At 41.9% G+C, this 9,261-nt stretch overlaps 1 long non-coding RNA gene across 1 annotated transcript in view; it reads right to left on the bottom strand.

The window, feature by feature from the left end:
• Nucleotides 1-287: 287 nt before the first annotated feature.
• The window catches only part of LOC113459793 (uncharacterized), a 124,348-nt gene continuing 115,374 nt past the window's right edge, over nucleotides 288-9,261 (bottom strand). The window contains exon 7 of the long non-coding RNA XR_012579994.1: nucleotides 288-8,396. This is a non-coding gene — a long non-coding RNA (uncharacterized LOC113459793). The remainder of the gene's footprint in view (nucleotides 8,397-9,261) is intronic.

Below are 9,261 nucleotides of genomic sequence, written 5' to 3'. Positions count from 1 at the left end.
CATGCCATTTGTACTCCTGCAGTGTGTTCTGTGTTACTAGTTTGATGATATGGGGTTGTATCTAATGAGACTTTTGGAAAAAGTATTCAGACAGAATATAATTGCTCATATTGCATTTGAAGCATCATGATAAGCTTTTTTTCATTTGCAAAATAGGTATTCTAAGTAACAATATTTTTTTTACTGGAAATAAAAGTCACAGGATACTACTGAGAAACACCATAAAAACAGTTTGAATACCTGTTTTTTTACAATTTTTGCATGATTTTAGAAGTTCCTGAATCAAACAAGTCAAAAAGGGTGAGAAATATTCCTAAAATTCACAGTAAACTTTTCAGATAGACATGCAATGCTTCTGTCATATTGTTTTTAATTCTGATTATATTATCTCTTAGCTTAACAAAGAAAAGAACATAATAATGTACATTTTTTGCCTTGTGCCAGACTGGTTCCCCTCTCTTACTAGGAAGTTTCTCATGTCTCATGTTCTTCCTAATTTTTCCCATTTATAAAATTGTGCTGTGAAAAAACAAAAAATATCAGGAAAACCCATTAAGGAATTACATATGTGCAAAGAAGTTGTAAAGCAGCACACCATAAGCTGCTGTCACAACTATCTTCAACAGGTATTTGGGAAAGAGATTTGCATCTTAGATTAATGTTGCCAAAATGGTAGTCCAAAGTTTGGGCCTAAATAATTCATGTCTAATTAATTTGTTCAGGATCATCATCTTTGTTCTCCTCCATTGTGAGCTGCTGTGCCCAAGTACAGATAGGGCAGAGAAGTGGTGGGTTAGAGATGGGGTGTGTTTGCCTCCATTTGATATCAGAAATACTTTCTGAATTGGCAACAGGCTCAGGAAATTGCAGTGAATGGATCAGAGGCAATCCAGTGCACAAATCAAGGAAATGTTGCCTGTGCTCTTGCAGGCATCTGAGGGAGTTATGCACTGGCAACAGGAATATTTCTAAGTTTTTGCTGACTTGAATGCTACTTTGGAAAACAGCAAATGTAAAGATTTATTGCTCTATCCATTTGTAGGTACAGGCACGGCCTATTTCTAGGTTTGCCAAGAAATTCCAATAGAGAAGAGCGTGATGGAAATGCACATTAAAACACTGCCCAGCTTGTTTGCACATGGGGAGGGTTCAGAACTGCCAGAATGTAGTATATGGTAGAGATAATTCATGCTATTTATGTATAAAATATTGTAAAATCCAAGCTATGTCTCTGACCACCCCAGCCGGGAGCAGAGCCTTATTTTTATTCAATTAGTTCCCGGACCACATTAAGATAATATCAAGCCTGTTAATATATGATTGGAACCTTCCTGGGCCATAATCACTGACTTCCCTGGAATGTCCGGGCCACTCAAGAGTGATCTGCTCATCGGAGATTGCATCTACTGCCAGGGCCACCCTTTACATGTGAGTACTGACTGCTCTGGAGTGCTCTGACATCATCTGAACACTGGAACTGGACTTTTGTCTAACCCTGCACGTGTATGGCCCCGGTTCTGCATGCGAAGGGACACAAAGGAACATTCGGTCATTTCTGCCCCAGGCAGAATAAACTGTATAAAAGCTCGCTGCGAGAAGCACTCGGGATGAACCACAGGGGAGACCCTGACACTTTGAGGGTCTGATCGAGGTTCACCCAGTGCCGATCCCGGGGTTGATGCTGCCTTGGCTGTGGTGGTTTTTTCTATCTTGAAATTCTACTTTATTGTCGATCTAATAAATCTTTGCTAAAATTTTCGTATAAATTTGGCTTCTGATCTGGTCATTTATAACACAGAATAACCAGTTATTGCTTCTTGTAGCCATGATGATGCAAACCCAAATTTTGAGTAAAATCTGGGAGGCCCCTGCTGGGATGAGATGCTGCATTTGCTGAGGCTGCAGTTCACTCATGGGCTGAGAAGAGCCTGGCCACATCAGGCAAATAAAGCTCAATTGACATTTTCCTGCTGGGACCATTTGCTACCCCTTAGGGCTGCTGAACTCCAGAGCTATTTCCCTCTTCTCCTGTAACAGCCATCTGTTAATAGCATGTTTAGCACATTGCACTGGGAACAAGAGGGTGACAGGGTGGTAGTTGAACTGTATATATGAGGAACACAGCAGAATCATGTGCTTCCTGCTCTCCAGAGCCTGATAACAAAACAAAACAAGAATGCCATTGAGAGCTGTTGTTGCAGTGGAACAAAGCATAATGAAAGCTCTTCAAAGAGCCATCTGGACTGTGCTAAGGATGCTGCTCCATGCTAAATGCCTGTCTTTTGGCAGGCCTGTGTTATGATCAATGTCTAGGGTTCTTTGATCTTTTCAAGGAGACTCAGGCTGGAGAGCTGCACAAGCTGACAATAACTCTTGTAGATTATCTTGATGATAACCCTTGGAGGTTTGATTGCAAACCTTGCTGACCTGGTGTGAGAGGCCTGAGTGTGAGAGGAATGTTCTTAATGCCTTTTCACATATTTATTTTTTGCATTTTCTGAAGAGACTCTGTAACATATCCTTGTGTTTTTTCTATCCAAATGACTGGGTTTGGATATGAGGCATGGGCTTGAGGCGGTTGGATGACAGACTACCTTTACTCAGCACAGCAGTCAAAGTCATACACACTGCAGTGAAGAAGAGGTTTTACCTCTATTTGTAAAGGTCAGCAGAAAGACCAATAGTAACAGAGAATAAATCATCCTATGGCTATTTTTCCTTCAGTGATGAAATCCAGTTACTCTATAATCCATGCCTGCTGAAAAGTGACATTTTAAGTATTATTGTTCTCTTACTGTCTTGAAATCAATTGTCATAAGCATTTGTTGACAGTTCCTATTCCCTACAGCAGAAATAAAATAATAAATGATGTTTAAAGTCATTGCCCTTTTACCTTGGGCTAACCCAACTATCCCTTGTGTTTTCTGCCAAGCATTCAATGTTGTGGTTCCAGTCCTCAGTGCTGTAGAGACAGCTCTCTCATTCCTGCATTCTTGTGCCTCCTTCCCATGGAGAACACAGACAAAGCCAAAGGAAGTAGAGTGGCTGTGATATTCCCATTTCACAACAGTTCTTGTCCTGCACACAGATTTGTTGGAGCCACTGGCAAGGTGACATGGCCTGTAAGATATGTTGCTCTGGATTTTTCAAGGAAAGCTGGAGTCAAGGCAAATAAATCTCAAGATCAAGAAGATTTGAGAAAATGTTTGTGCCTTTGAAAAACTTTTTCCTCAGATGGTTCTTCATTTCTGCCAAATGAAGTTCAGTGTTAATCCAAGTCCTGGTGTGTTGTCTGTGGGGCAGGAGAAGGCCTTGGTGGGAATGGTACATTACATGTCCCGGATGTGAAGCGCCAAGAGTTAAATATGTACAGTCCCAATAGCCAAGTGTGAGAAAAAAATGATGCAGTTTGCCTCTTTGAGTTTGTGACATTGAAAGAAATAAAAATAATTTCTCTCTTCTGGTCTCTTTTTAAGTGAAGCTGATATACAAATCATGCAATTACTGGCTTTTTTCTCCAGACTGCTTTCTTTAAAGGGAGACATTATACTTGCAGCTTTGAAAGCCAAATATTAGTTATGAAATGAATACAACAAATTAAAAACATTATTAACATGAGAATTAATGAACCTAGAGCCCTTATTACATCTATCAGACATCCAGAAACCCAAGGGGTATTTACACTGATTCGAGCCAGTGACCTGAAAAGATTAAGCATTACCAGCTAATTATGATGTCCTTATAGCAGGGATCCTTTGCATTAATACTGAGACTTTCCCCTTTTTTGCCACAGAGCTTATCTGGGCCATCAGAACTCCAATCTGTGAGTGTATAGTTGCTGCCTTTTCTATTCACTGAAGAGCAAATCCCTGTGCCAATAATAGTAATTGCCTGTATGGGAAAGAAACACCACAAGAGCACTTAAATGTATTTGTAACTATTTCTAACTGTTGGAAGTGAAGAGCAGGAGCCAGAAACATGTGAGGAAGCAGCTGCTGTTGGCAGCCAGTCTCGTGTGCTCTGTGGGACACAGTCGGAGAACCTCTGTGTTGGAGGAGGAGGCTGGGTTGCAATTGCAGCCTATGTTGAAAAATATTGCAGAGCTTTGCCCACTGAAATGACACCAGAGATAAGTAAGGAAAAGCTTTACTACAGAGTAAAGTAGTATTACTCAGTATTAAGTTAGTAATACTCCATTAGTATTACTCAGTTTTGCACCTTCAGGTGTCTTGAAGCTTTGGTCCAGACATTTTTTTAATCACAATTAAATTATATTTTCTAAGCTGACTGCAATGAATCCTCTCTGGGACAGCTGATGAATCCAGTAATTAAAAAAACTGTTGTGTTGGAACAGACCAAGCAAAGATTTCTCTGTCACGTAATCCTCTCTCCAGTATTGCCCCAAGATGGAAGGAAAGAATATGAGAAACAGTACATATGGAAGGTGTGTCCTCCTGCCATACCCTTCATTCTTCCAGAGAAAGGAAGCTTAGGAACTCGAATAATCAGCTGTTGAAATCCACCACAAACACACATTTGGTTTGTGTTTCACTCCACTGCTGGCAGCAGCAATTGCCTCCGTTGTCATTCAATTATCCTGGAAAATGTCAATTTTGATTAAATCTCTTGCTGCATTCTGCAAAGCTTTGCCCTAATCCCAGAACATTTATATAAGCTTCTGTGACGTTGCTGTTCCAGTCTGAATGTCACATCACTCCCTCCCTAATCTGACATGCTCTGTGGCCTGGCACATCCCTGTTGTGCTGCTTTTGGCTGGGGTAGAGTTAACTTTCTTCACAGTGGCTGGTGTGGGGCTGTGTTTTGGATTTGGGCTGAATACAGGGTTGATGATGCAGAAATGTTTTTGCTATTGCTGAACAGGGTTTACACAGAGCCAAGGGCTTTTTCTACTTTCCTACTGCCACGTTGGTGAGGAGACTGGGGATGCGTGGAAGGCTGAGAGAAGACACAGCCAGAACTGGTGACCCCAACTGACCAAAGGGATATTCCAGACCAAATGACACCATGCTCAGTATATAAAGTGGAAGAAGGAGAAAAGGGGGACATTTAGAGTGATGGTGTTTGCCTTCCCAAGTCACTGCTATGTGTGATAGGGCCCTGCTCTCCTGGAGGTGGATGAACACCCACCTGCCCATGGGGAGCAGTCAATTAATTCCTTGATTTGCTTGTGTCTGTGGCTTTTGTTCTCCCTATTAAATTGTTCTTATCTCAACTTACAAGTTTTATTTTGACTCCTCTCCCCATTCCACTGTGTTGAGGGGAGAGGAGGAGATTGAGAAAGCAGCTGCATGATGCTTCATTTCCTTCATTTTAAGCTGGTCTTAGACACAACACATTTTCAGCAGGACTTTCAGGGTTAGTCACAAATCCTTGTAACTAGCACGGGGAAATCTTGTCAGTACTTCTTTTATCACTACCTTAAGTCAAAACTATCTTATTAGGAGGACTTTGAACCAAATAGGCTGTCCATTTTTTTTAGCAGGAACTTCTCTGAAACAAGGCAGATGTATATGAACACACGCATCACAGACCTTGTGATTCTCCCTCTGCTGAATGGGAAAGGCAAAGAGCAGACTCAGCAATAAAAGCCAATTCCCTACTCCAGAGGCAGGAGGAGTTCAGTGATGAGGACACAGACACAGTTAGGAGGAAGATGGTCTTCTATTTATGTATGTCTGGGGGACTGTCTAACCAGTGCAAAACTTAAATGAAATTTATTACACTCAGCTTTCTTCAAACTAATGTTTTTACTTTGGCATGAGGAAAACAACACACAGGACTACATTCCTCCATTTTATTCTGATTCATGCATACTCAATCACCCTAAAGCCTTTGTGATAAACGTGTAATCAACTGTATGGAATGGATATTTCACGGGAGCAGTAACTCTCAGTGGGTCCCATAGCCCTAAGGCTTCTTCAGGGAGCAATGCAAAAGGTCAGAAGAACTGAGAATCCTTTAAAGAATGTTTAAAGAAGACCTTTAAAGAAATAGCTCCTATCAGGAGTGGATTAAAAATGCCAGTGGCCCAGCTGCTGGAACAGGAAACTGAAATCTGAAAACAGATCTAGATAGGAGTGGGAAGGCAGACTGGATTTCCCAAGGCCCTCTGTAGGCCCCTTCTAGTCCTGGACTCAGCTGAACATGTATTTGGCTTGTAATTTGAGCCTCTTTTGGAAACGTTGAATTTATTCCTGGAAGGTAATAGCAGTCTGTGCAAGAAGTGCTCAGCCAAACTCTACCTTGAAAACATCTGGGGAAGGAAGAGGGTGCACTGAGAGCACTGAGAGCAAGAATTCTTTCCATTAAGTTTCCTAGAAGATGTATAAGGCAGAGCTGGGAGGGGATGGGAACACTAACAAAGTAGAACAAGATTATAGATCAGTTGTCAGACTGGCAAAAAATCTTTCCTTCTTTGGACAGATTGTTTGCTGAGGATCATTAAACATTTAGGACAATTTTTTTCTCTTTCTTCCCTTAATTTTTTTTTTTTTTGTTTCAATTCCTTTCAGACCTAGTGATATAAATATGAAACACCATTATGGCAAAATAATATCCCATTTGTTTTCTGAAGCCAATCTTTCAGTTCTGATTAGAGAGAAGAGGTGTTGGAATTTAATATATTCAGTCGCTCTGAGAGCAGACTGCTCTGTAGAGGCATTTCAAGGTCTCAGTAAACAAACAGAAATGTAAACAGTGCTCCTGCCATTTAAACTTGAAGCTAGCCTGATATTTTCAGTCAAGGATGTCCTCAAGCTTAGCAGAGGAAGGAGAAGGAAAGAGGGCTCCATCTCTTCTCCAGTGAAATCTGTCCAAATCTTGGAGCTGGGTTCAGTGTGATAAGGGCATTTATGTGCCCATTTTCGACTTTAGTGATTGCCAAATGGTCAAAATAGAACCATCATTTCCATCACCTACCTCATGATGAGTTCTCTATTCAGTGTCTGTAATGATTAAGTTATTTTTGGTTGCGAATGTAATTTTTTCTTATGCAATTGCTACAGCAATACAGTCCCTAGAAGAAACAAGCCTGAAATGGGGTAGGATTATTTCTATCAGTACAAAGTATGAACATACTGAAATGGATATTTCTGTATCTCCATAAACAAAGTGATAGCATTGTGCTGATTTGGAGAAGGGTTTAAGTTGCATAAACATGGGAATCTGACCCAAGTGAGTGAGGCAATAGAAGGAGGTGTTGGATGACACAGGAAAAATGGGAAAATGTAAAATCAGTACTGTCTTGAATGTAAAGAGAAGCCTGTATGAAAGTCAATGAATCACAGACATCAAGATGCAGGAGCAAGAAGAAGAGCTGATTGGAAAATCGGTTTTTTACTCATGTATTTTCTAGTGGAAAATGAAAAAACCTTGAATAAGGATCATTGCTTGAGACTTTAACTGGAAAAAAAATGAACCACCTACCACATTTAAACAAATGCTGGCTGTCACTATTGACAAACAATAAATGAAAACTGAACTAACATCTCTGCCCCCTACCTCTACTTTTGATGAGAAATGAACTTTTCCACAGAAATGCATGTGGTAATAGAAAAAGCCAAGGCAGGGGGACATACCACAATAAATAAAACATTTCAGACACTTTGGGTTTTTCCTTTCTGCTATGCTTCCTGAGGCTGGACCTGTTGCTTCCTAATCTTTCTTGCAGTCCAGATCCAGAGCACAGTCTGGGCATTAGCAAACAGCCCTAGGGATCTTTTCTGTGCCCCTGCACTGGGTGTGCACAGCACTTACACTCTAACAGGAGCTGTGCAGGCCCTCAGGAGCTTCAGAGACCCCATGAAACCCACAGCACAAACAAAGGTGCTGTAAAGCTGAACTGTACTTGAGCCTGGCAAAAACATTATTCCAGCATTTTCCAGTGATGATGCTGGTACTGAAGGAGCACTTATTCCCATGGCAAACCCTTCTCTTAAGCTGAGCGCTTTCTAGTGAGGTTCAGGTAGGCCATATTGAGAAAATATGGCTAACACTCAGAAACAGGGTTTCTTTCCCAGGTCTCTATATTTCCTCACTACTGAAGTGAGAAAGAACCTCCAGAAGTGATTTGCTGCATCTGTGAACAAGTTTTTAAGATAAGCAGGAAGAAGCTCCTTTTAAGAAGCTTCAACATAGTTTGCACTACATGTTAGCACAGCCAAACCCTGCTAAAGTAAATCCCACCTGTATTGTTGGCTAATTCTTGGTGTTGCACTCCTTGGATTTATTAAGTCCATGTGATGCACTCTATGTTCAGAATTAGAAAAATGTTCTTCACACAGAGGAACAGGCTTCCCAGGGAAGTGGTCCCAGCACCAAGCCTGGCAGAGTTCAAGAAGCATTTGGACAATATTCTCAGGCATTTGGTGTGATTCCTGGGTGTCGGATCTCAAGATCTCAGTCCTGAGATGCTGAGCCTCCGAGACCCCTTGGGGGGACTCGGGAGTCTTGGAATGTTGCCAGAAGTGTCTGGTAGCTGGACTTTAACCCTACACAGGAGACGACAAGGATGAGGGCTTCACAGGGAGAATGGTGAAGGGATTAGTTAATTAGAGAGTGAGACACAAGGTTTAGGATTTATGTACAGGGGGGGTTTAGAGGAGTAAGATGGAGGAATTGGGGTGTGTCCTGTCCTCCTTCTTCTTCCTCCTCTCCTCCATCTTCTTTGGCCACGGTGGCACCTTTGGATTGGTTGTTGCTGAGAGTACACCGAGTTATGAGAGTGGATGGTATTGGGGAAAAATGATAAATATTGTATACGTAACAAAGGGTATAAAGATAGGTGCCTGCCCTGGAGGGCAGAGACAGTGTGCCCATGGCTGACTGCTGAGCAGATCTTTGTTAGGCTGAAAGAACATCTTTTAGATAAACAATTAATAAACATAAAACCAGAAAGAAGAACTGAAGCCTCTTCTCGTCCTTCGACACGCGGGCTGCCCCAAGGCCACCCCCGGGCCTTCCAGGCCCCTCAAACAGCCGAGATAAACCGGACACTTGGCGTCCCTGGACGGACTCGAATCACCAAAACCTTTCGGGGGGAGAAAACCGGACATTTGGCGTTCCCTGGGAGGACAAGAGACCACCACAAAACCTTTCTGGGAGATAAACCGGCATTTGGCTTCCACTGGGTGAGCTCCACCACCACAACCTTTCGGGGGGGGGGCACCACCACCACCCTCAAAGCCCTGAAGAAAAAGAGAGAAGAAGAAAACAAAAAGCCAACAGAGACTGCAAAAAAAA

This window comes from Zonotrichia albicollis, chromosome 4, assembly GCF_047830755.1.
Source record: "Zonotrichia albicollis isolate bZonAlb1 chromosome 4, bZonAlb1.hap1, whole genome shotgun sequence".
NCBI lineage: Eukaryota > Metazoa > Chordata > Aves > Passeriformes > Passerellidae > Zonotrichia > Zonotrichia albicollis.
Note: the sequence above shows the minus strand (reverse complement) of the source record. Positions and strands in the feature narration are given on the sequence as shown.